Consider the following 20,496-nt stretch of genomic DNA (forward strand, 5'->3'; position numbering starts at 1 on the left):
ATAACATGGATTAAAATCATATTTTGAAAAATTGATGAAAAGAAGAGGCCATGAAGGGAGGGGAAAGGGGAAGAGAGGAAGGTCTGGGTTTATTCTTGGAACTGTACCTAAAGAATGCATGAAATATGTTCTCTTTTCATTCATTTTAAAAATAATTGAAGGGGCAGGTGCTGTGCGGCAGTGTGTTAAAGCCCAGGCTTGAAAGGTGGGCACCCCACATGGGCACAGGTTCTAGTTCACGCTGCTCCTCTTCTGATCTAGCTCTCTGCTATGGACTGGGAAAGCGGTAGAAGATGGCCCAAGTCCTAGGACCCTGCACCTACGTGGGAGACTGGGAGAAGCTCCTTGTTCATAACTTTATCGGCTAACTTCAAGCCATTGTGGCCATTTGGGGATGAACCAGCAGAGGGAAGATATCTCTCTCTCTCTCTCTCTCTCTCTCTCTCTCTATATATATATATATATATACCTCTTTCAGAAATTCTATCTTTCAAATAAATAAATCTTTAAAAAATGAAAAAGAGGCCAGCACTGCAGTGCCATAGGCTAATCCTCTGCATGCAGCGCTGGCACACTGGGTTCTAGTCCCGGTTGCTGTTTGTTCTAGTCCCGCTGCTCCACAGCGGCCATTGGAGGGTGAAGCAACGGTAAAAGGAAGACTTTTCTCTCTGTCTGTCTCTCTCACTGTCCACTCTGCCTGTTAAAAAAGTGAAAAAGAAACAAGAATGTTACTTTAGTATAGTTGTGACAATCTGTGATTACTTTAAATTAAAGTGTATTGAATAAATGGTTATTTTTCCATTCAACCAATTATATTTGTTGCTTATATTCCCACTAAACTAGTGTTTCTGTTTTTTCCTTATTTTTAGAAGATTTATTTTGTTTACCACAAAAACACTGTTACATACAGAGAGAGAGAAAGAGGAAGAGATCTTCCATCTGTTGCTTGACTTCTCAAATGGCCAAAACAGTCAGCACTGGACCAAGATGAAGACAGGAACCAAGAGCCTTTTCCAGGTGTCCCACATGGGTGCAAAGTCACAAGCACTTGGGTTGTCCTCTGATGCTTTGGTGCACTAGCATCGAGCGGGATCAGAAATGGACTAGGGACTAGAGCTGTGGCATTCTGAGTAAAGGTGCCTCCTGCAGTGTTGGCATCCCATATGGGTGCTGGGTCAAGTCCAGCTGGACGACTTCTGATCCACCTCTCTGCTATGGCCTGGGAAAGTAGTGGAAGATGACCCAATCCTTGTGCCCCTACAACTGCATGGGAAGACCCCGAGGAAGCTCCTGGGTCCTGGTTTCAGATCAGTGCACCTCCAACCACTGTGGTCTTCCAGGGAGTGAACCAGCGGATGGATTGCAAGACTTCTCACTCACTCTCTCTGCCTCTGCCTCTCTGTAACACTGCCTTTCAAATAAATGAATACATCTTGAAAAAAAAAAGAAGTGGAGTAAATGGGACTTGAACCAGCACCCGTAGGGGATGCCAAACATTGGACCACCTGTTTTTTAGTTCCTGAACTTCTTATTTGGTAAAGAATTTAGCCATTTTACTCTAATGCAAATTTAAAAACTATCCAAAAATGGATGAAAGTAAGGAAGTCAGGAAGGGAGGGACAAAGGGCAAAAAAAAAAAAAAAAAAAAAAAAGGAAGACGTACACTGGGAGAGACAGTGTTGGAAGGAGAGCAGAAGAACGGAATGTTGCTTTATTATATAAAATATATAGAAGAATTTCTTAACCTAAGAAGTAAATATATCCACTTGGGACAATATCAATCTTTAATAGAAATTTATATAAAATAGGTAAAATAGGTAAGCACTCACATTACAGGAAAATTTAATATATAAAATATGCATGTTCATAAAAGTCTGTACTTGGAAAATCCTATGACATTTATAAAAATATAAGTTTGAAAATATTTCTGTAAAAATAACCTAAAAGTAAGAATAAAAAAGCTATATAATTCTGAATGTTACTCAAAAATAACACTGCATTGTAAAAAATGAACATCCTATAGAAAAACTTAAGGAAAAACTTGCATTCCTAATAACTGTGACAGTGTGAAAAAAAACACATGGTTTAATGGCTCATAAAAGCAAATGGAAATATCAGAGATGGGAAAAATCAAATGAGGAATAGGAAGTACTACAAAGTATACATTCCAACATAAGGGGAAGATATTTCAAGAATTCCTACCTGGTAAAGTCCTGCAGGACTAAGTCATCCCCAGCCCCCAAACAGCAATCAGAACAAACACTCCATGAAAGCAGAAGCTTTCACACAGAGCTGCCTAGAAGGATATGGAAAACATGCACCACGACAAAGCTGTGCACAGTTTATCAAAATGTCTTGAAAGACAACAAACTCACAACTGCTTCTTTCCACAAACTTTTCAAAGTACCTCACACTGGCCCCTGCATTACATAAAACAAAGAGAACAAATGCTGGCACATAACAGAAACATCTTTGAAAGACAAGAAATACACCTTTACCAAGACAGAGTCATCTGCCCAAATTCAGACTTCTATAAGCTGTCCTCAAGCCTCAAATTTCATTCCAGGCTTGATCAGGTTCTTGTCTTCCTAAGCACAACACCTATCCAGTTTTCTCCCACATAAGCCTCTCTCCATCCCTGGTATTCCAAGACCTTTGTAGAAGTTTCCTAATTAACCGTGCACCCATACCACAGTCCCTAAGAAAGAACACACTGCACCCCTCACCCTTTTTTTACCCTCATTTTCCCAAGGTTTTTGCTCAAGCCCTGTCCCAGGTCTAACACTTGGAGACTCCACCACTTCTTCTAGTAGACCTACCAGCTCCTCCCTATTACAACTCTACTGAGGTCACCTGACCCCCTCCATTCAATCCTTCCATTTCCCTATCTATATCACAGGATAGTGATAGACAGAAATTACCTGATTTCAGCTCCCAACACCTTGCATGCCCCAGGTTCTTCCATGACATCTAACCCTCCATTCCCACCACACATAATACTTCCAATCCTGTCATACTTAGCTCCAAAATCTCAAACCCAAACTTTTATTAACACATCTCTCCAAACCAGACAGACCTCTTGGGTTTTGTACTCTGGACTCAACAGCACACACTTTTCCTCTACGTCTCCCTCCCATTTCCTAGATACCCAAGTCTTCCCCTCTTACCATCTTCTTTGGCCCCTAATTCTCTGCAGAGCCCCGGGACTTATTCCCCAACATCCTATCCACCCCCCCGTCTCCATGGTCTCCAACTCTACTGAAGCCCACCAGGCCCCTACATTTCTCCCCATGCCTGTGGGGCTACCCCACATGACGCTCCCTGTCACAGGATGGAAGTCCACATCACTATTTGGGCTGCCCAACCCCAGGGAATGGGCTGTCACTTCCCTTCCCCTTGGGCACCCAGGCCACGGCCACCACTGGGGCGGCCACATCTGCTCACCAGTTGCTCCTCTCCAGGATGAAGGCCCAGCTGGTGTTGAGCAGAAGCCGTGTAGTCTCCGGAACTGGAACATTATCCAGCAGCTGAGCTTCAGCGTCCACCCTGCGTTAGTTTCACATCTGTGTCCTCTGCGGGGGAGGAGGGGAGACAGACATCTGCTTCTTGGCTTCCTCATGGCTGAGCTGCTGCCCACCCATGCTGCCTCCGAACCTGCAGATTTGGGCGAGAACGCCATGGGAAGATGCCCTGGATATCTCTGTCCCGTAAATTTAAGTGCAGCTAATCCCTCCCGCACTCTCCAAGCCTAACATAACACTGCTGCCAATAACACCGCCAGTCGACAACGACGCCACTGCAGCAGACGTCACCTACTTCTCCCTGAGGCCTACTGCACAAGCGCCATCCGACTAACACCCGCCCCTTCCTCCCAGGATACACAGCGTCAGCGGAAGAGGCCGCGCTGCCTTGATGAACCAGGGAAAACCACCTTAGTAGCCACAGCCTGGCATGGCCGCCCTGTGCTCACCACGATCAGCAGTGCTCCAGGGACATCGTGGATCCCCATCCAGCCCACCAGAAGCTCTGGGCAGTGTGCAGTTCTCTAGACCTCCGGGCTGACACCCAGCAACTCCCGTTGGTGCAGTGCTCTGCTAAACTGCCCGTGGTCAGGGTACAGAACGGCGGATGCCCGCCCAGCATCCTTGACCAGGTCGGAGCCGGGGATGCTGCCCGGAGTCAGACAAGCAGGCCTGGTGCTGCCTTACACCGCGTTAAAGCCACGACATGCAGTGCTGTCTTTCCATGTGGGTGTCAGTGTGCATTCTGGCAACACCACTTCTGATCCAGCTCCCTCCTTATGCGCCTGGGGAAGCGGTGGAGGATGTCCCAATTCCTTGGGCCCCTACAGCCACATGGGAGACCCAGAAGGTGGTCCTGGATCCTGACTTCATATTGGCTCAGTCTGGCCATCACGGTCTTTCGGGGAGTGTACTGGCAAATGGAAGACCTTCCCCCTCTCTCACTCTCATCCTCCCTCACTCTCACTCACGTGCTCTTGCTGTTTCTCTCTCTGTTTTTCTTGCAAATGAATGCATGAAAACTTTTTTTAAAAAACCACATTATCATCTCATTACATACAGAGAAATAATCAGAAGAGATTCACTCTCATTCATGCTAAACAAACAAACAAACAAAAAACCACAGAGTGGGTATAGAAGGAATAGGCATCAAAATCATAAAGGCTATGTATGACAAATCAACAGCCAATGTCATGCTGGATGGGCAAAAAGTGAAAGCATTTTTGTCAAACATGTAACACAAGGATGCCCCTTTTACCACTCTGAATGCAGTACTGTAAATTTTCAAAGAGAAAGAAAGGGGAAGAAAGAAACTGCACCTACATTATAAAAGAGAAGTGAAATTCTAAATGCTTGCAGGTGACATGATATGGTACCAGAAAAAAACTAAAACAATCCACCAAAAACACTGCTAGACCTGGTGAAACAATTCAGTGAAGTCACTGGTTACAAATAAACATAGTGTGTAAGCAGCAGTGCTTATACATTAATGATGAACTCACTGACAGAGCAATCAACAATAATCCCAAGGACAATAAGCACAGAAATCAAATGTTTCCGACTAAATTTAACCAAAGAAGCCAAAGAGCTCTATCATGAAAATCACCATACACTGATATAAGAAATCACCAATGACTCAAAAAATGGAAAGATATCCCTTTTGGTGGATTTGAAGAATCAGCCTAATTAAAATTTCTACCTTACCTAACACTACCTAAAGATTCAACCAAAATTATATCAAAACATCAATGACATTCTTTACAGAATTACATAAAACAATCTAAAATCCATACAAAATCACAGAAGATCCAGAATAGCTAAGGTGTTACTGGGCAAAAAACGAAACAAGGCCGGCGCCGCAGCTCTCTTGGCTAATCCTCCGCCTGCGGCACTGGCACCCCGGGTTCTAGTCCCGGTTGGGGTGCTGGATTCAAAACTAAATAAACGGGATTAAATGAAATTAAAAGCTTTGCACAGCAAAGGAAATCATCATAGAGTGAAGAGACATCCAACAGGATGAGAAAAAGATATTTGTCAGATACCTATCTGACAAAGGATTAATATCAAGAATGCATCTGCAACTTTAAAAAAACAACAGCAAAAAAACAACCAATTATGAAATGGCCAAAGGAACTCAACAGACAGTTCCCCATAGATATACAGATAACCAATAAATATAGGGAAAAATAGCAACATCACAAGCTATCAGGGAAACACAAATCCAAACCACAATGAGATATCAGCTCACACGTACATATTGGCTAAAACCCAAAGGACAGAGAGTCTCAATGAGGAGGAGGACGTGGGAAAAGGGGAACACATACACACTGGTGGTGGGAATGTAAATTAGTGCAGTCACTGTGGAAAACAGTAAGGAGACTTCTTAAGAAACCAGAAACAGACTTGTGATATGATATGAAGCAAGCCCTCTACTGGCTAGAACCCAAAATACATGAATGTATTGTTATCAGGGAGATACGTCCACCACAATATTTCTTGCAGTATGGCTCACAGCAGCGACAACAAGAAATTGTTAAAGACTTCAAACATCATCAGTTGAATGGATAAGAATAATTCTCTCTATATATACACAAAAACACACACACACAATGAAACAACCTTACAAATCCCTCTTTCCACAGACTTTTTCATGGACCCTCATGATGCTCTCTGCAGTACCTTAAATAACTAGAACAAATGTGGGCACATAGCAGATACTCCTTTGAAAGCCAAGAAAAATATATTTACCAAGAGAAACTCCTCTGCCCAGATTCTGACTTCTTCAAGCCACAAACTTCATTCATAGGCTAAATCAGGATGTCCATGTTCCCAAGCCCCCTGTCAACCCATTTTCTTTCCAATAACCTCTTCTCCATCTCTTGGTAGTCTGCACACTTTGGTCAAATTTCCTGATTAACTCAGCTCCCATTCCACAATCCCTCCTGAAAGTTCCCTCTGCCCACTTCATGATATCCTATCCCTCACTTTTCCTAAGGTTTCTCCCCAGGGCCTGTCCAGGATCTCACACTCTGATACTCTACTAGTTATTACAAGCAGACCTATTACAGCTCCTCCCTATTACAACTCTCCTCAAAGTCGCCTGCCTTCCTCCTCACAGTCCTTCCATTTTGCTTTTCTATCAAAGGATGGTGACATACAGACACACACTGTTTTCAGCTCCCAAAACCTTGCATGACCCAGGTTCTTCCATGCATTTAACCCTCCACTCCTGCCGCATGAAGTACTTGCAATCCCATCGTCCTTAGCCTGAAAATCTAAAACCCAAACAACTATTACCACGTCTCCCCAAAGCAGACTTCTTATGTTTTGTACTCTGAGTCAACATATGGCAGTTTTCCTCCCGGTTTCCCCTCCCACAGCATCGACAACCAGTTTACCATTCTTAGGATGTTCTTTGGCCCTTAATTCTCGGCAAAGCCCAAGGGAAATCATTCGCCAATATCTTATTCACCTCTGTCTCTGTGGTTCCTCTATTCTAGGAACACTAGACCCCCACATTTCTGTCTCCACATGTATATAGGGCTCCCAACACTTGACCTTGCATCCCAAAGGTTGGAAGTCCACTTTGCTGGCAGCCTGGACACCTGACCCCAGGGCACACAGTTCCCTTCCGTTCCCTCTCCTCCTTGGGCCCAAGGGCTGCCATCAACAGGACACAGCCACATCTACTAACCAGTTGCTCCTGTCTAGGATGAAGGCACAGCTAGGTTTTACAAGGAAGCAGAGCAGTCCCCAGAAATGGAAGATTACCCAGCAGCTGAACTTCCGTGTCAACTCGGTGTCCAGTTTCATATCCATGAAAATGTCTACAATAAAGTTACAAAACATTAAGAAATGGAAGAAGACACACAAAAATGGAAAGATCTTCTACGCTGACTCATTGGCAAAATCAACAAAATGCAAATATCCATTCTACCATAAGCAATTTACAGACACAATGGGATCCCAAGCAAAGGTCAAATAGCATTTTGCCCAGATGGAGAGAAAACAATGCTAAAATTCATATGAAAACACAGAACATCTGAATAGAGAAAGCAACCTTATACAACATAAAAAACTCATAGCACTGCAATAACAGATTGCAGAAACAGCACAGGACAGTTTCAATGAAAACAGCTTGCTATAGGCAAAAAAAAAATGACATATAGAACAAGGGAACAGAAAAGAAACACCTGAAATAATGCACACATCTACAACTAATCTGTCTTTCAAGAAGGAGCTACAGATCAATCCCAGGTTCAAAGGACCGTTTCTTCAAAACAACGTCCTGAGAAAACTGGACCTCCACATGCAGAACTCTGAAAGAAGACCCATACTTTACACCTTATACAAAAAGCAACTAAAACACGTCAAGGAACAAAATCTAAAACTCAATATCATCAAACTATTAGAGAACATTGGGGAATACTGAATTACATTGGCTTAAAGAAAGATTTCTGGGACAAAATGCCAGTAGCACAATAAAAGCTGAAACAGACAAATGTGATTCCATCAAGCTGAGAAGCTTCTGCACTACAAAAGGAACACTCAGAAAAGTAAAGAGGCAACCAAAAGGACGGGAGAAACTATTTGCTAACTATGAAACTGAAAAAAGATTAATATCCAGGCCAGCGCCGCTGCTCAATAGGCTAATCCTCCACCTGCAGCACTAGCACTCCGGGTTCTAGTACCGGTCAGGGCGCCAGATTCTGTTCCTGTTGTTCCACACTATACCCTTCACCATTTTCTTACCCTCACTTTTCCTAAGGTTATTGCCCAGGCCCTGTCCCAGGTCTAACACTTGGAGACTCCACCAGTTCTACTAGTAGACCTACCAGCTCCTCCCTATTACAACTCTACTAAAAGACACCTGACCTCCTCCATACACTCCTTCCATTTCCCTGTCTATATCACAGGATAGTGATAGACAGAAATTACCTGATTTCTGCACCCAACACCTTGCATGCCATAGGTTCTTCCATGACATCTAACCCTCCACTCCCACCACACAATTTACTTCTAATCCCATCATTCTTAGCCCTGAAATCTAAAACCCAAACTTTTATTAACACATGTCTCCAATCCAGACTTCTTGGGTTTTGTACTCTGACTCAACAGCACACACTTGTCCTCCAGGTCTCCCTCCCATTTCCTGGATACCCAAGTCTTCCCCTATTACCATGTTCTTTGGCCCCTAATGCTCTGCAGAGCCCCGGGGAACTCATTCCCCAACATAATACCCACCCGAGTTTCCATGCTCTCATACTCTACTGAAGCCCACCAGGCCCCTACATTTCTCCCCATGCCTGTGGGGCTACCCACATGACCCTCCCTGCCACAGGGTGGAAGTCCACATCACTGTTTGCCTGGGCCGCCCAATCCCAGGGAACGGGCTGTCCCTTCCCTTCCCCTTGGGCACCCAGGACATGGACAGAACTGAGGGGGCCACATCTGCTCACCACTTGCTCTTCTCCAGGAAGAAGGTCCAGGTGTCATTGAGCAGGAAGCCATGCAGTCTCTGGAACTGGAAGAACACCCGGCAGTTGCCCTTCACCGTCCACTCTGGGTTAGTTTCACATCCGTGCCCTGTGTGAGGGAGCAGGGGAGGCAGACATCCACTTCTTGGCTTCCTCACAATAGATCTGCCACCCACCCCCACGGCCTCCAAGCCTGCAGATTTGGGGGGAGAATGCCGCTGGGTAGATGCCCTGGGCAACTCTGTCCCATAAGTTAAATGCAGTAAATCCCTCCTGCACTCTCCAAGCCTACCATACTGCTGCAGCCTATAACACCTCTTTCTCTCTCTCACTCTCATCTTTTCTCACTCTCTCTCACTCACCTGTTCTCACTATGTTTCTCTCTCTGTAATTCTTGCAAAAAATGCAATAAAGCTTCTTAAAAAAAAAACATTATCATTTCATTAGATACAGAGAAATAACCTGAAAAGATTCAATCCCATTCATTATTAAAAAAAAAAAAACCTCCACAAAGTAGGTATAACAGGAATAGGCAGGCCGGCGCCACGGCTCACTAGGCTAATTCTCTGCCTTGCGGCGCCAGCAAACCAGGTACTAGTCCCGGTCGGGGCGCCGGATTCTGTCCGGTTGCCCCTCTTCCAGGCCAGCTCTCTGCTGTGGCCAGGGAGTGCAGTGGAGGATGGCCCAGGTGCTTGGGCCCTGCACCCCATGGGAGACCAGGAAAAGCACCTGGCTCCTGGCTCCTGCCATCGGATCAGCATGGTTTGCCTGCTGCCACACGCCAGCCGCAACAGCCATTGGAGGGTGAACCAATGGCAAAAGGAAGACCTTTATCTCTGTCTCTCTCTCTCTCTCTCACTGTGCACTCTGTCTGTCAAAAAAAAGGATTAGGCATCAAAATCATAAAGGCTAAGTATGACAATTCAAAGCCAATGGCATGCTGGATGGGTAAAAAGTGAGAGCATTTTTGTCAAACATGTAACACAAGGATGTCCCTTTTTACCACTCTGACAGAATGCAGTACTGTAAATTTTCATAATGAAAGGAGAATAAAGAAAGAAATAGCACCTAGATTATAAAAGAGAAATTGAAATTCTAAATGCTTGCAAGTAACATGCTATGGTACCAGAAAAAACTAAAACAATCCACCAAAAACGCTGCTAACTGGTGAAACAATTAAGTGAAGTCTCACGTTACAAATAAGCATACTGTGTAAGCAGCAGTGTTTATACATTAATGAGGAACTCACTGACACAGCAATCAAAAAAATCCCAAAGACATAACGACAGAAATAAAATGTTTAAGACTAAATTTTGCCGGCGCCACGGCTTACTAGGCTAATCCTCTGCCTTGCGGTGCTGGCACACTGGGTTCTAGTCCTGGTTGCCCCTCTTCCAGGCCAGTTCTCTGCTGTGGCCAGGGAGTTCAGTGGAAGATGGCCCAAGTGCTTGGGCCCTGCACCCTATGGGAGACCAGGAGAAGCACCTAGCTCCTGCCACTGGATCAGCAAGGTGCACCGGCCGCAGTGCTCTGGCCACAGCAGCCATTGGAGGGTGAACCAATGGCAAAAGGAAGACCTTTCTCTCTGTCTCTATCTCTGTCTCTTACTGTCCACTCTGCCTGCCCCCCCCAAAAAAAGATTAATGTAACCAAAGAAGCCAAAGAGCTCTATCATGAAAACTGCCATACACTGATGAAAGAAATCACCAAGGACACAAAAAATGGAAAGATATCTCTTTTGGTGGATTTGAAGAATCAGTATGATTAAAATCTCTACCCCACCTAAAGCTACCTAAAGATTCAATTAAATTTGTATCCAAACACCAATGACATTCTTTATAGAATTACATATAACAGACTGAAAATTCATAAAAATCACACAACATCCAGAATAGATAAGGTGTTCCTGTGAAAAAAGACAAAACAAAATTAGCCTAGATGCCTCACAACACCTGATTCAAAGTATTCTACAAATCTACATTAAACAAAATATCAAAGCACTTGCAGAAAAAGTGACACACAGACCAGTGGAAGAAAACAAGGCGAGCTCCAATATTAATCCAAATACGTACAACACCAGATTTTTAGGATTCAGATCTATTCATTGGAGTAAGGAAAAACTCTTGAACAAATGCCGTTGGCAAAAATAGATGTATTTGTGTAGAACATTGAAATTAGATTCATAATTCCCATAAAATAGGAAAATCAAATCAAAACAGATCAGAGACCTAAATCTATAACCTGAGACTACGAAGCTTTTTGAAGGTAATAGAAAGAAAAGCTCCAAGACACTGGAATAGGCGATGACCCTTGGGAAAGACCCTCAAAGACCAGCAGCAAAATCAAAACTAAACAAATGGAATTAAATGAATTAAAAGCTCTGCATAGCAAAGGAAGTCATCACAGATAGAAGAGACATACAACAGAATGAGCAGAAGATATCTGTCAGCTACCTATCTGACAAAGAATTAATATTAAGAATACATCTGCAACTTAGAAAAAAATAGCAGCAAGAAAAACACAACCAATTCAGATATGAAATGGCCAAAGGAACTCAACAGAAAGTTCCCTATAGATATACAGATGTCCAACAAATACAGGAAGAAATGCTCAGCATCATAACCTATGAGGGAAATGCAAATCCAAACCACAATGGGATATCAGCTCACACATACATAGTGGCTAAAACCCAAAGATCAGAGAGTCACAATGATGAGGAAGATGTGGGACAAGAACACTTACACACTGTGGTGGGAATGTAAATTGGTGAAGCTGCTGTGGAAAACGGTATGGAGATTTTTAAGAAACCACAAATAGACTTGCCATATGATGGAGCAACCCATCAATTGGATATAACCCAAATCACATGAACATATTCTGTTATTGAGATACGTACACCACAATATTTATTGCAGTATGCTTCACGGCAGTGAAAACAAGACATTTTCATCAGTTAAATGCGTAAGCATAATACTGTACATACATACGTACACACACACACACACACTCACACACACAATGAAACAACCTTAAAAATCCCTCTTTCCACAAACTTTTTCAAACACCCTCATGATACTCTCTGCATTACCTTAAGTAATTAGAACAAATGTGGGCACATAGCAGACACTACTTTGAAAGCCAAGAAAAACACGTTTACCAAGAGAAAGTCCTCTGCCAGAATTCTGACTTCTACAAACTGACTACAAGCCACAAACTTCATTCCCAGCCAAATACAGGGTCTCCATGTTCCCAAGACCCTATCAACCCTTATTTTATTTCAGATAAGATCCTCTCCATCTCTTGGTACTCTGTAGACTTTGCTCAAGTTTCCTGATTAACTAAGCACCCATTGCCCAGTCCCTCCTGGAAGTTCCCTCTGCCCGCCTCCTGATATCCTTTCCCTCACCTTTCCTAAGGTTGCTCCCCAGGCCCTGTCCCAGATATCACACTATGATGTTCCACTAGTTCTTACATGTAGACCTACCAGCTCCTCCCTATTGCAACTCTCCTCAAAGTCACCTGTTGCTCCCCCTCTTCATGGAGGAAAGACACAGGACCCTGCGCTGTTCCAAAAAATGGAAATAGATTCCTTGCTTGTGGATTGGAAGAATCTGTATCATTAAATATCTATCTCATGTGAAAGAAATCTACAGAATACCAATGATATTCTGTACAGAATTAGAAAAAACAACCCCTCAAATTCATACAGAACCACAGAAGATCCAGAACCGCTAAGGTGATCTTGAGAAAATAAAAATCAAGCTGGAGACATCACAATACCTGACTTCACAGCATACTAAAAAACTATACTAATTAAAACATCATGTGACTGGCAATAAGAAAACTGAGACATAGACCAATGGAGAGAAACAGAGAATCCCTAAGTAAATCTAAATACATATGGCCACCTGATTTTTGACAAAAGGGTTCAGATCATTCATTGGTGTAAGGATAATCTCTTCAACAAATGGTGCTGGCAAAGCTCGATGTATTCATGTAGAATGGAATTAGATGCGTATCTCTCATCATTTATAAAAATCAACTGAGATGGGGCAGCCGTGCACTTCTCAGAAGACTGTTCTTACAAATATGGTCAAAAACAGTGAGGCCAGGTGCCAGTGCTGTGGTGTAGTGGGTAGGGCCACCAGCGGCACAGGCATCCACTGATCGGACCGGTGCCTGCCCTGGCTGCTCCACTTCTGATCCAGCACCCTTTTAGAGGCCTGGGGAACGGCTGTTGAGGGTGGGTCGATTGTTTGGGCCTCTGTCACCCTTGTGGGGAGACAACGTGGTGCCCCTGGCTCCTGGCTTCTTATAGCCAGTGGATGAAAGATCTCTGTCTCTCCCTCCCTCTCTGTAACTCTGACTTTCAAATAAACAAATAAATCCCCCAAACAAACCAAAAAATCTGTAGTGGTTTCTCATTAAGGGCTTGAAGCCTTGTGGGGGAAAGTTCATCAGGCTAACTAGAGGAGAGAGGAATAAAAAGGGGGGGGGGGACCAGTACGGACACGAGTCTTTCTCTCCGCTCACCTCTCAAAGGCGAGCAAGACAAAGAGCAGGTGCCATTTTGGACATACTTAAAGCAGTGCCCGCCATCAGCCAACCAGAAAAACCTGACTCTGGGGGGTGTGTGTGAAATAAGAGGAAGTTAGGACCTAGTGAATGCATGGAGATTGTGAAAAAAGAGACATTGGGTGAGAGAACTCACAGAGTTCATGTGAATACTTGCCAGAGACGCTACAGTTCAGCAACCTTGGCAACCTGGTGGGAGACTGCAAGGGAATTTGAGCCCACACTGGGGGCACCACAGAGTCTTGGTGTCATCCTTGGGAAAGAGCAGAGCAGACGAATGTTAAACCCACAGGAGCCAGAGATCGGAAGCTGACTGCCTAATATTCCGCTCAGCTGTGCGGAATTTCTTCCCTTCTGAATCAAAAAAAAAAAAAAAAAAAGAGAGAGAGCGAGAGAGACAGAGAGAGAGAGAGAGAGAGATGTACCATGCCTAACCTGGGTGTGTCACCTTTGGCAGACCCTTAACCCTGAAGAACCAAACAGAGCACTCTGGCCACACCCATCTCAAGCCTCTAAGGCTCCATCAAAAGCAGACAGTCCACTTAATACAGTCACAGTATAACAAGAAAAAACATAGTAAGGGAAGAAGAATCCAAAGAATATCTCCACAATGCCAAGCAACAAACGCAGAAACCGAGGAAACAAGAACAAGGAAGACATTATGATGCCCCCAAATGAACAAGACATCCCAAGCCAAGATTATGAAGATGACGAGATAGAAGAAATGCAGGATACGGATTTCAAAAAAATTTATGATAAAAGCATTTACAATTTTTCAAAAACAAATTCTTGAACTACAGAAATCCTTACTAGATAAACTGGAAAATCTCTCTCATGAAAATGAAATCTTAAGGAGGAATCAAAATGAAATGCAGAAATTAGTTGAACAGGAAAGTGTGATAGTAAAGAGAAATCTAATCTCCAATTAGACTCACAGCACCTACAGGATAGGACAGAATGGTGAGACATTGCCCAGATACTAAGAGAGAAAAACTGCCAGCCCAGAATATTATATCCTGCAAAGCTCTCATTTGTGGATCAAGGTGAAGTAAAGACCTTTCAGAGCAAACAGAAAAGGAAAGAATACGTCACCAATCATCCAGCCCTGCAAAGGATGCTTAAAGATGTGTTACACACAGAAACACAGAAACACGGTTATCAATATGAAAGAAGGTAAAGGAAGGAAACCTCACAGCAAAAGATCACAGGGAAGTCAAAGCATATATTAGAAAATATCTTTGGGAAAATGGCAGGGAAAAGTTACTACTTATCAATAGTCACATTGAACGTGAATGGCCTCAACTCTAGAGTTAAAAGACACAGATTGGCTGAATGGGTTAAGGAACAAAACCCATCTATTTGCTGCTTACAAGAAACACATCTTTCCAACAAAGATGCATGCAGACGAAGTGAAAGGCTGGAAAAAGATATACCATGCCAACAGAAATGAAAAAAGAGTGGGTGTAGCCATCTTAATATCAGACAACATAAACTTTAACACAAAAACTGTGAAGAGAGACAAAGAGGGCCACTATATAATGATTAAGGGATCAATTCAACAGGAAGATATAACAATTATCAATGTATATGCACCTAACTACAGGGCAATGGTTTATTTAAAAGATATGTTAAGGGACTTAAAGGGAGAGTTAGATTCCAATACAATAGTACTGGGGGACTTCAATACTCCATCTCAGAAATAGACAGATCAACTGGACAGAATATCAACAAGGAGACAGTAGATTTAAACGACACTATAGCCCAAATGGATCTAACACATATCTACAGAACTTTTCATTCTACATTTAAATAATGTACATTCTTCTCAGCAGTGCATGGAACCTACTCCAGGACTGACCACATACTAGGCCATAAAGCAAGTCTTAGCAAATTCAAAAGAACTAGAATCATACCATGCAGCTTCTCAGACCATAGGGGAATGAAGTTGGAAATTAGCAACTCAGGAATCCCTAGAGCATACACAAACACATGGAGATTGAACAACATGCTCCTGAATGAACAATGGGTCACAGAAGAAATCAAAAGAGAAATCAAAAACTTTCTGGAAGTAAATGAAGATAACAACACAACATATCAAAACTTATGGGACACAGCAAAAGCAGTGTTAAGAGGAAAGTTTATAGCAATAGGTGCCTACATCAAGAAACTGGAAAGGCACCACATAAATGAGCTTTCAATGTATCTCAAGGATCTAGAAAAACTGCAGCAAACCAGACCCAAATCTAGTAGGAGAAAAGAAATAAAATAAAATCAGAGAAGAAATCAATAGGATTGAATCCAAAACAACATTCCAAAAAATCAGCCAACTGAGGAGCTGTTTTTTTGAAAAAATAAACAAAATTGATACCCCATTGGCCCAACTAACTAAAAAAAGAAAAGACCCAAATCAATAAAAATCAGAGATGAAAAAGGAAATGTAACAACAGACACCATAGAAATAAAAAGAATCATCAGAAATTACTACAAGGACTTGTATGCCAGCGAATAGGGAAGTCTATCAGAAATGCATAGATTCTTGGAAACATGCAACCTACCTAAATTGAACCAGGAAGACATACAAAACCTAAAAAGACCAATAACTGAGACAGAAATTGGAACAATAATAAAGGAACTCCCAACAAAGAAAAGCCCAGGACCAGATGGATTCACTGCTGAATACTATCAGACGTTTAAAGAAGAACTAACTCCACTCTCCTCAAACTATTCAGAACAATCAAAAAAAAAAGGGGGGGAATCCTCCCAAATTCTTTCTATGAAGCCAGCATCACCTTAATTCCTAAGCCGGAAAAAGATTCAGCATTGAAAGAGAATTACAGACCAATATCCCTGATGAACACAGATGCAAAAATCCTCAATAAAATTCTCGCCAATAGAATGCAACAACACATCAGAAAGATCATCCACCCAGACCAAGTGGGATTTATCCCTGGTATGCAGGGATGGTTTAATGTGCGCAAGACAATCAATGTGATACACCACATTAACAGACTGCCGAAGAAAAACCATATGATTATCTCAATTGATGCAGAGAAAGCATTTGATAAAATACAACACCCTTGCATGATGAAAACTCTAAGCAAACTGGGTATAGAAGGAACATTCCTCAATACAATCAAAGCAATCTATGAAAAACCCACAGCCAGCATCCTATTGAATGGGGAAAAGCTAGAAGCATTTCCACTGAGATCTGGTACCAGACAGGGATGTCCACTCTCACCACTGCTATTCAATATAGTTCTGGAGGTTCTAGCCAGAGCTATTAGGCAAGAAAAAGAAATTAAAGGGATACAAATTGGGAAGGAAGAACTCAAACTATCCCTCTTTGCAGATGATATGATTCTTCATTTAGGGGACCCAAAGAACTCTACTAAGAGACTATTGGGACTCATAGAAGATTTTGGCAAAGTAGCAGGGTATAAAATCAATGCACAAAAATCAACAGCCTTTGTATACACAGACAATGCCATGGCTGAGGAAGAACTTCTAAGATCAATCCCATTCACAATAGCTACAAAAACAATCAAATACCTTGGAATAAACTTAACCAAGGACGTTAAGGATCTCTACGATGAAAATTACAAAACCTTAAAGAAAGAAATAGAAGAGGATACCAAGAAATGGAAAAATCTTCCATGCTCATGGATTGGAAGAACCAATATCATCAAAATGTCCATTCTCCCAAAAGCAATTTATAAATTCAATGCAATACCAATCAAGATACCGAAGACCTTCTTCTCAGATCTGGAAAAATTGGTGCTGAAATTTATATGGAGGCACAAGAGACCTCGAATAGCTAAAGCAATCTTGTACAACAAAAACAAAGCCAGAGGCATCACAATACCAGATTTCAGGACATACTACAGGGCAGTTGTAATCAAAACAGCATGGTACTGGTACAGAAACAGATGGATAGACCAATGGAACAAAATTGAAAAACCAGAAATCAACCCAAACATCTACGGCCAACTTATATTTGATCAAGGATCTAAAACCAATTCCTGGAGCAAGGACAGTCTATTCAATAAATGGCGCTGGGAAAATGATTTCCACATGCAGAAGCATGAAGCAAGACCCCTACCTTTCACCTTACACAAAAATCCACTCAACATGGATTAAAGACCTAAATCTACGACCTGACACCATCAAGTTACTAGAGAACATTGGAGAAACCCTTCAAGATATTGGCACAGGCAAACAGTTTCTGGAAAAGACCCGGGAGGCACAGGCAGTCAAAGCCAAAATCAACTATTGGGATTGCATCAAATTGAGAAGTATCTGTACTGCAAAAGAAACAGTCAGGAGAGTGAAGAGACAACCGTCGGAATGGGAAAAAATATTTGCAAACTATGCAACAGATAAAGGGTTAATAACCAGAATCTACAAAGAGATCAAGAAACTCCACAAAAACAAAACCAACAACCCACTTAAGAGATGGGCCAAGGACCTCAATAGACATTTTTCAAAAGAGGAAATACAAATGGCCAATAGGCACATGAAAAAATGTTCAAGGTCATTAGCAATCAGGGAAATGCAAATCAAAACCACAATGAGGTTTCACCTCACCCCGGTTAGAATGGCTCACATTCAGAAATCTACCAACAACAGATGCTGGTGAGGATGCGGGGAAAAAGGGACACTAACTTACTGTTGGTGGGAATGCAAACTGGTCAAGCCACTATGGAAGTCAGTCTGGAGATTCCTCAGAAACCTGAACATAACCCTACCGTTCAATCCAGCCATCCCACTCCTTGGAATTTACCCAAAGGAAATTAAATTGGCAAACAAAAAAGCTGTCTGCACATTAATGTTTACTGCAGCTCAATTCACAATAGCTAAGACCTGGAATCACCCAAATGCCCATCAACAGTAAACTGGATAAAGAAATTATGGGAAATGCACTCTATAGAATACTGTACAGCAGTCAAAAACAATGAAATCAGGTCATTTGCAACAAAATGGAGGAATCTGGAAAACACCATGCTGAGTGAATTAATCCAGTCCCAAAGGGACAAATACCATATGTTCTCCCTGATCAGTGACAACTAACTGAGCACCAAAGGGGAAACTTGTTGAAGTGAAATGGACACTATGGGAAACGGTGACTTGATCAGCATAGCCCTGACTGTTAATGAACAACTTAATACATTATCCCTCTTAGTAGTTTTTTTGTCTGTTCTACTTAATATGACTGGTTTAATTCTGTAATTAATACACAGTTATTCTTAAGTGTTAAAAATTAACTGAAATGTGATCCCTGTTAAACATAAGAGTGGGAATAAGAGAGGGAAGAGATGTATAATTTGGGACATGCTCAAGCTGACTTGCCCCAAATGGTAGAGTTAAAAACATACCAGGGGATTCCAATTCAATCCCATCAAGGTGGCATGTACCAATGCCATCTCACTATTCCAAGTGATCAATTTCAGTTCACAATTGATCATAATGAAAGGACTAAGAGTCAAAGGGAGCACATAAACAAGTCTAGTACCTGCTAACACTAACCGATGGAATAAATAAAGGGGAGAGTGATCCAACATGGGAAGTGAGATACTCAGCAGACTCATAGAATGGCAGATGTCCCAAATAGCACTCTGGCCTCAGAATCAGTCCTAAAGGCATTCGGATCTGGCTGAAAAGCCCATGAGAGTATTTCAGGCATGGAAAGCCAAGACACTCTGGCAAAAGATCTCTGTGAGTGAGATCCCAGTGGAAAGAACAGGTCTTCAAAGAAGGAGGTACCTTTCTCTGAAGGGAGGAGAGAACCTCCACTTTGACTATGACCGTGTCTAAACAAGATAAGAATCAGAGAACTCAGAGGGCTTCCATAGCCTTGGAAACTCATGACTGGAGCATAGGGAGACTACTGATGCCATAGACAGGAGTGTCAATTTGTGAAGTCAACAACAGGAGTCACTGTGCACTTACACCTCATGTAGGATCTCTGTCCTTAATGTGCTGTGCATTGAGATTTAATGCTATAACGAGTACCCAAACAATATATTTCACTTTGTGTTTCTATGGGGGTGCAAACTGTTGAAATCTTTACTTAATGTATACTAAACTGACCCTCTGTAAAAAAAAAAAAATTATCAACTCCCAACTTGACTCTCACTGGGATTAAACATGACAATAGGTCTGATCTGATTTCATCATCATTTAAAAAAATCATCTATTTTTTTCACTTTATGTTTCTGTGTGGGAGCAAACTGTTGAAATCCTTACTTAATGTATACTAAGCTGATCTTCTGTATATTAAGATAATCGAAAATGAATCTTGATGTGAATGGAAGGGGAGAGGGAGTGGGAAAGGGGAGGGTAGTGGGTGGGAGGGACGGTATGGGGGGGAAGCCACTGTAATCCATAAATCGTACTTTGGAAATTTATATTCATTAAATAAAAGTTAAAAAAGATATCATCAAAATGTCCATTCTCCCAAAAGCAATTTATAGAGTCAATGCGATACCAATCAAAATACCAATGACATTCTTCTTAGATTTGGAAAAAAATGATGCTGAAATTCATATGGAGACACAGGAGACCTTGAATAGCTAAAGGAATCTTGTACAACAAAAACAAAGTCGGAAGTAACACAATAACAGATTTCAGGACATACTACAGGGCAGTTGTTATCAAAACAGCATGGTACAAGGACAGAAACAGATGGATAGACCAATGGAACAGAATAGAAACACCAGAAATCAACCCAAACATCTACAGCCAACTTATATTTGATCAATGATCCAAAACCAATCCCTGGAGTAAGGACAGTCTATTCAATAAATGGTGCTGGGAAAATTGGATTTCCACATGCAGAAGCATGAAGCAAGACCCCTACCTTTCACCTTACACAAAAATCCACTCAACATGGATTAAAGACTTAAATCTACGACCCGACACCATCA

At 42.1% G+C, this 20,496-nt stretch overlaps 1 protein-coding gene across 4 annotated transcripts in view; it reads right to left on the minus strand.

The window, feature by feature from the left end:
• Window positions 1-8,986: 8,986 nt before the first annotated feature.
• Window positions 8,987-20,496, minus strand: part of LOC108175467 (glutamate receptor ionotropic, NMDA 2A) — a 290,700-nt gene continuing 279,190 nt past the window's right edge. For 3 of the 4 annotated variants that reach the window (XM_070064532.1, XM_070064531.1, XM_070064530.1), the window contains one exon: window positions 8,987-9,107. The gene's annotated coding sequence lies outside the window, so the exon portion shown is untranslated. The remainder of the gene's footprint in view (window positions 9,108-20,496) is intronic. The other variant, XM_070064533.1, reaches the window with a different exon arrangement.

The sequence above is a fragment of the Oryctolagus cuniculus genome, chromosome 19 (genome assembly GCF_964237555.1).
Source record: "Oryctolagus cuniculus chromosome 19, mOryCun1.1, whole genome shotgun sequence".
Classification (NCBI taxonomy): domain Eukaryota; kingdom Metazoa; phylum Chordata; class Mammalia; order Lagomorpha; family Leporidae; genus Oryctolagus; species Oryctolagus cuniculus.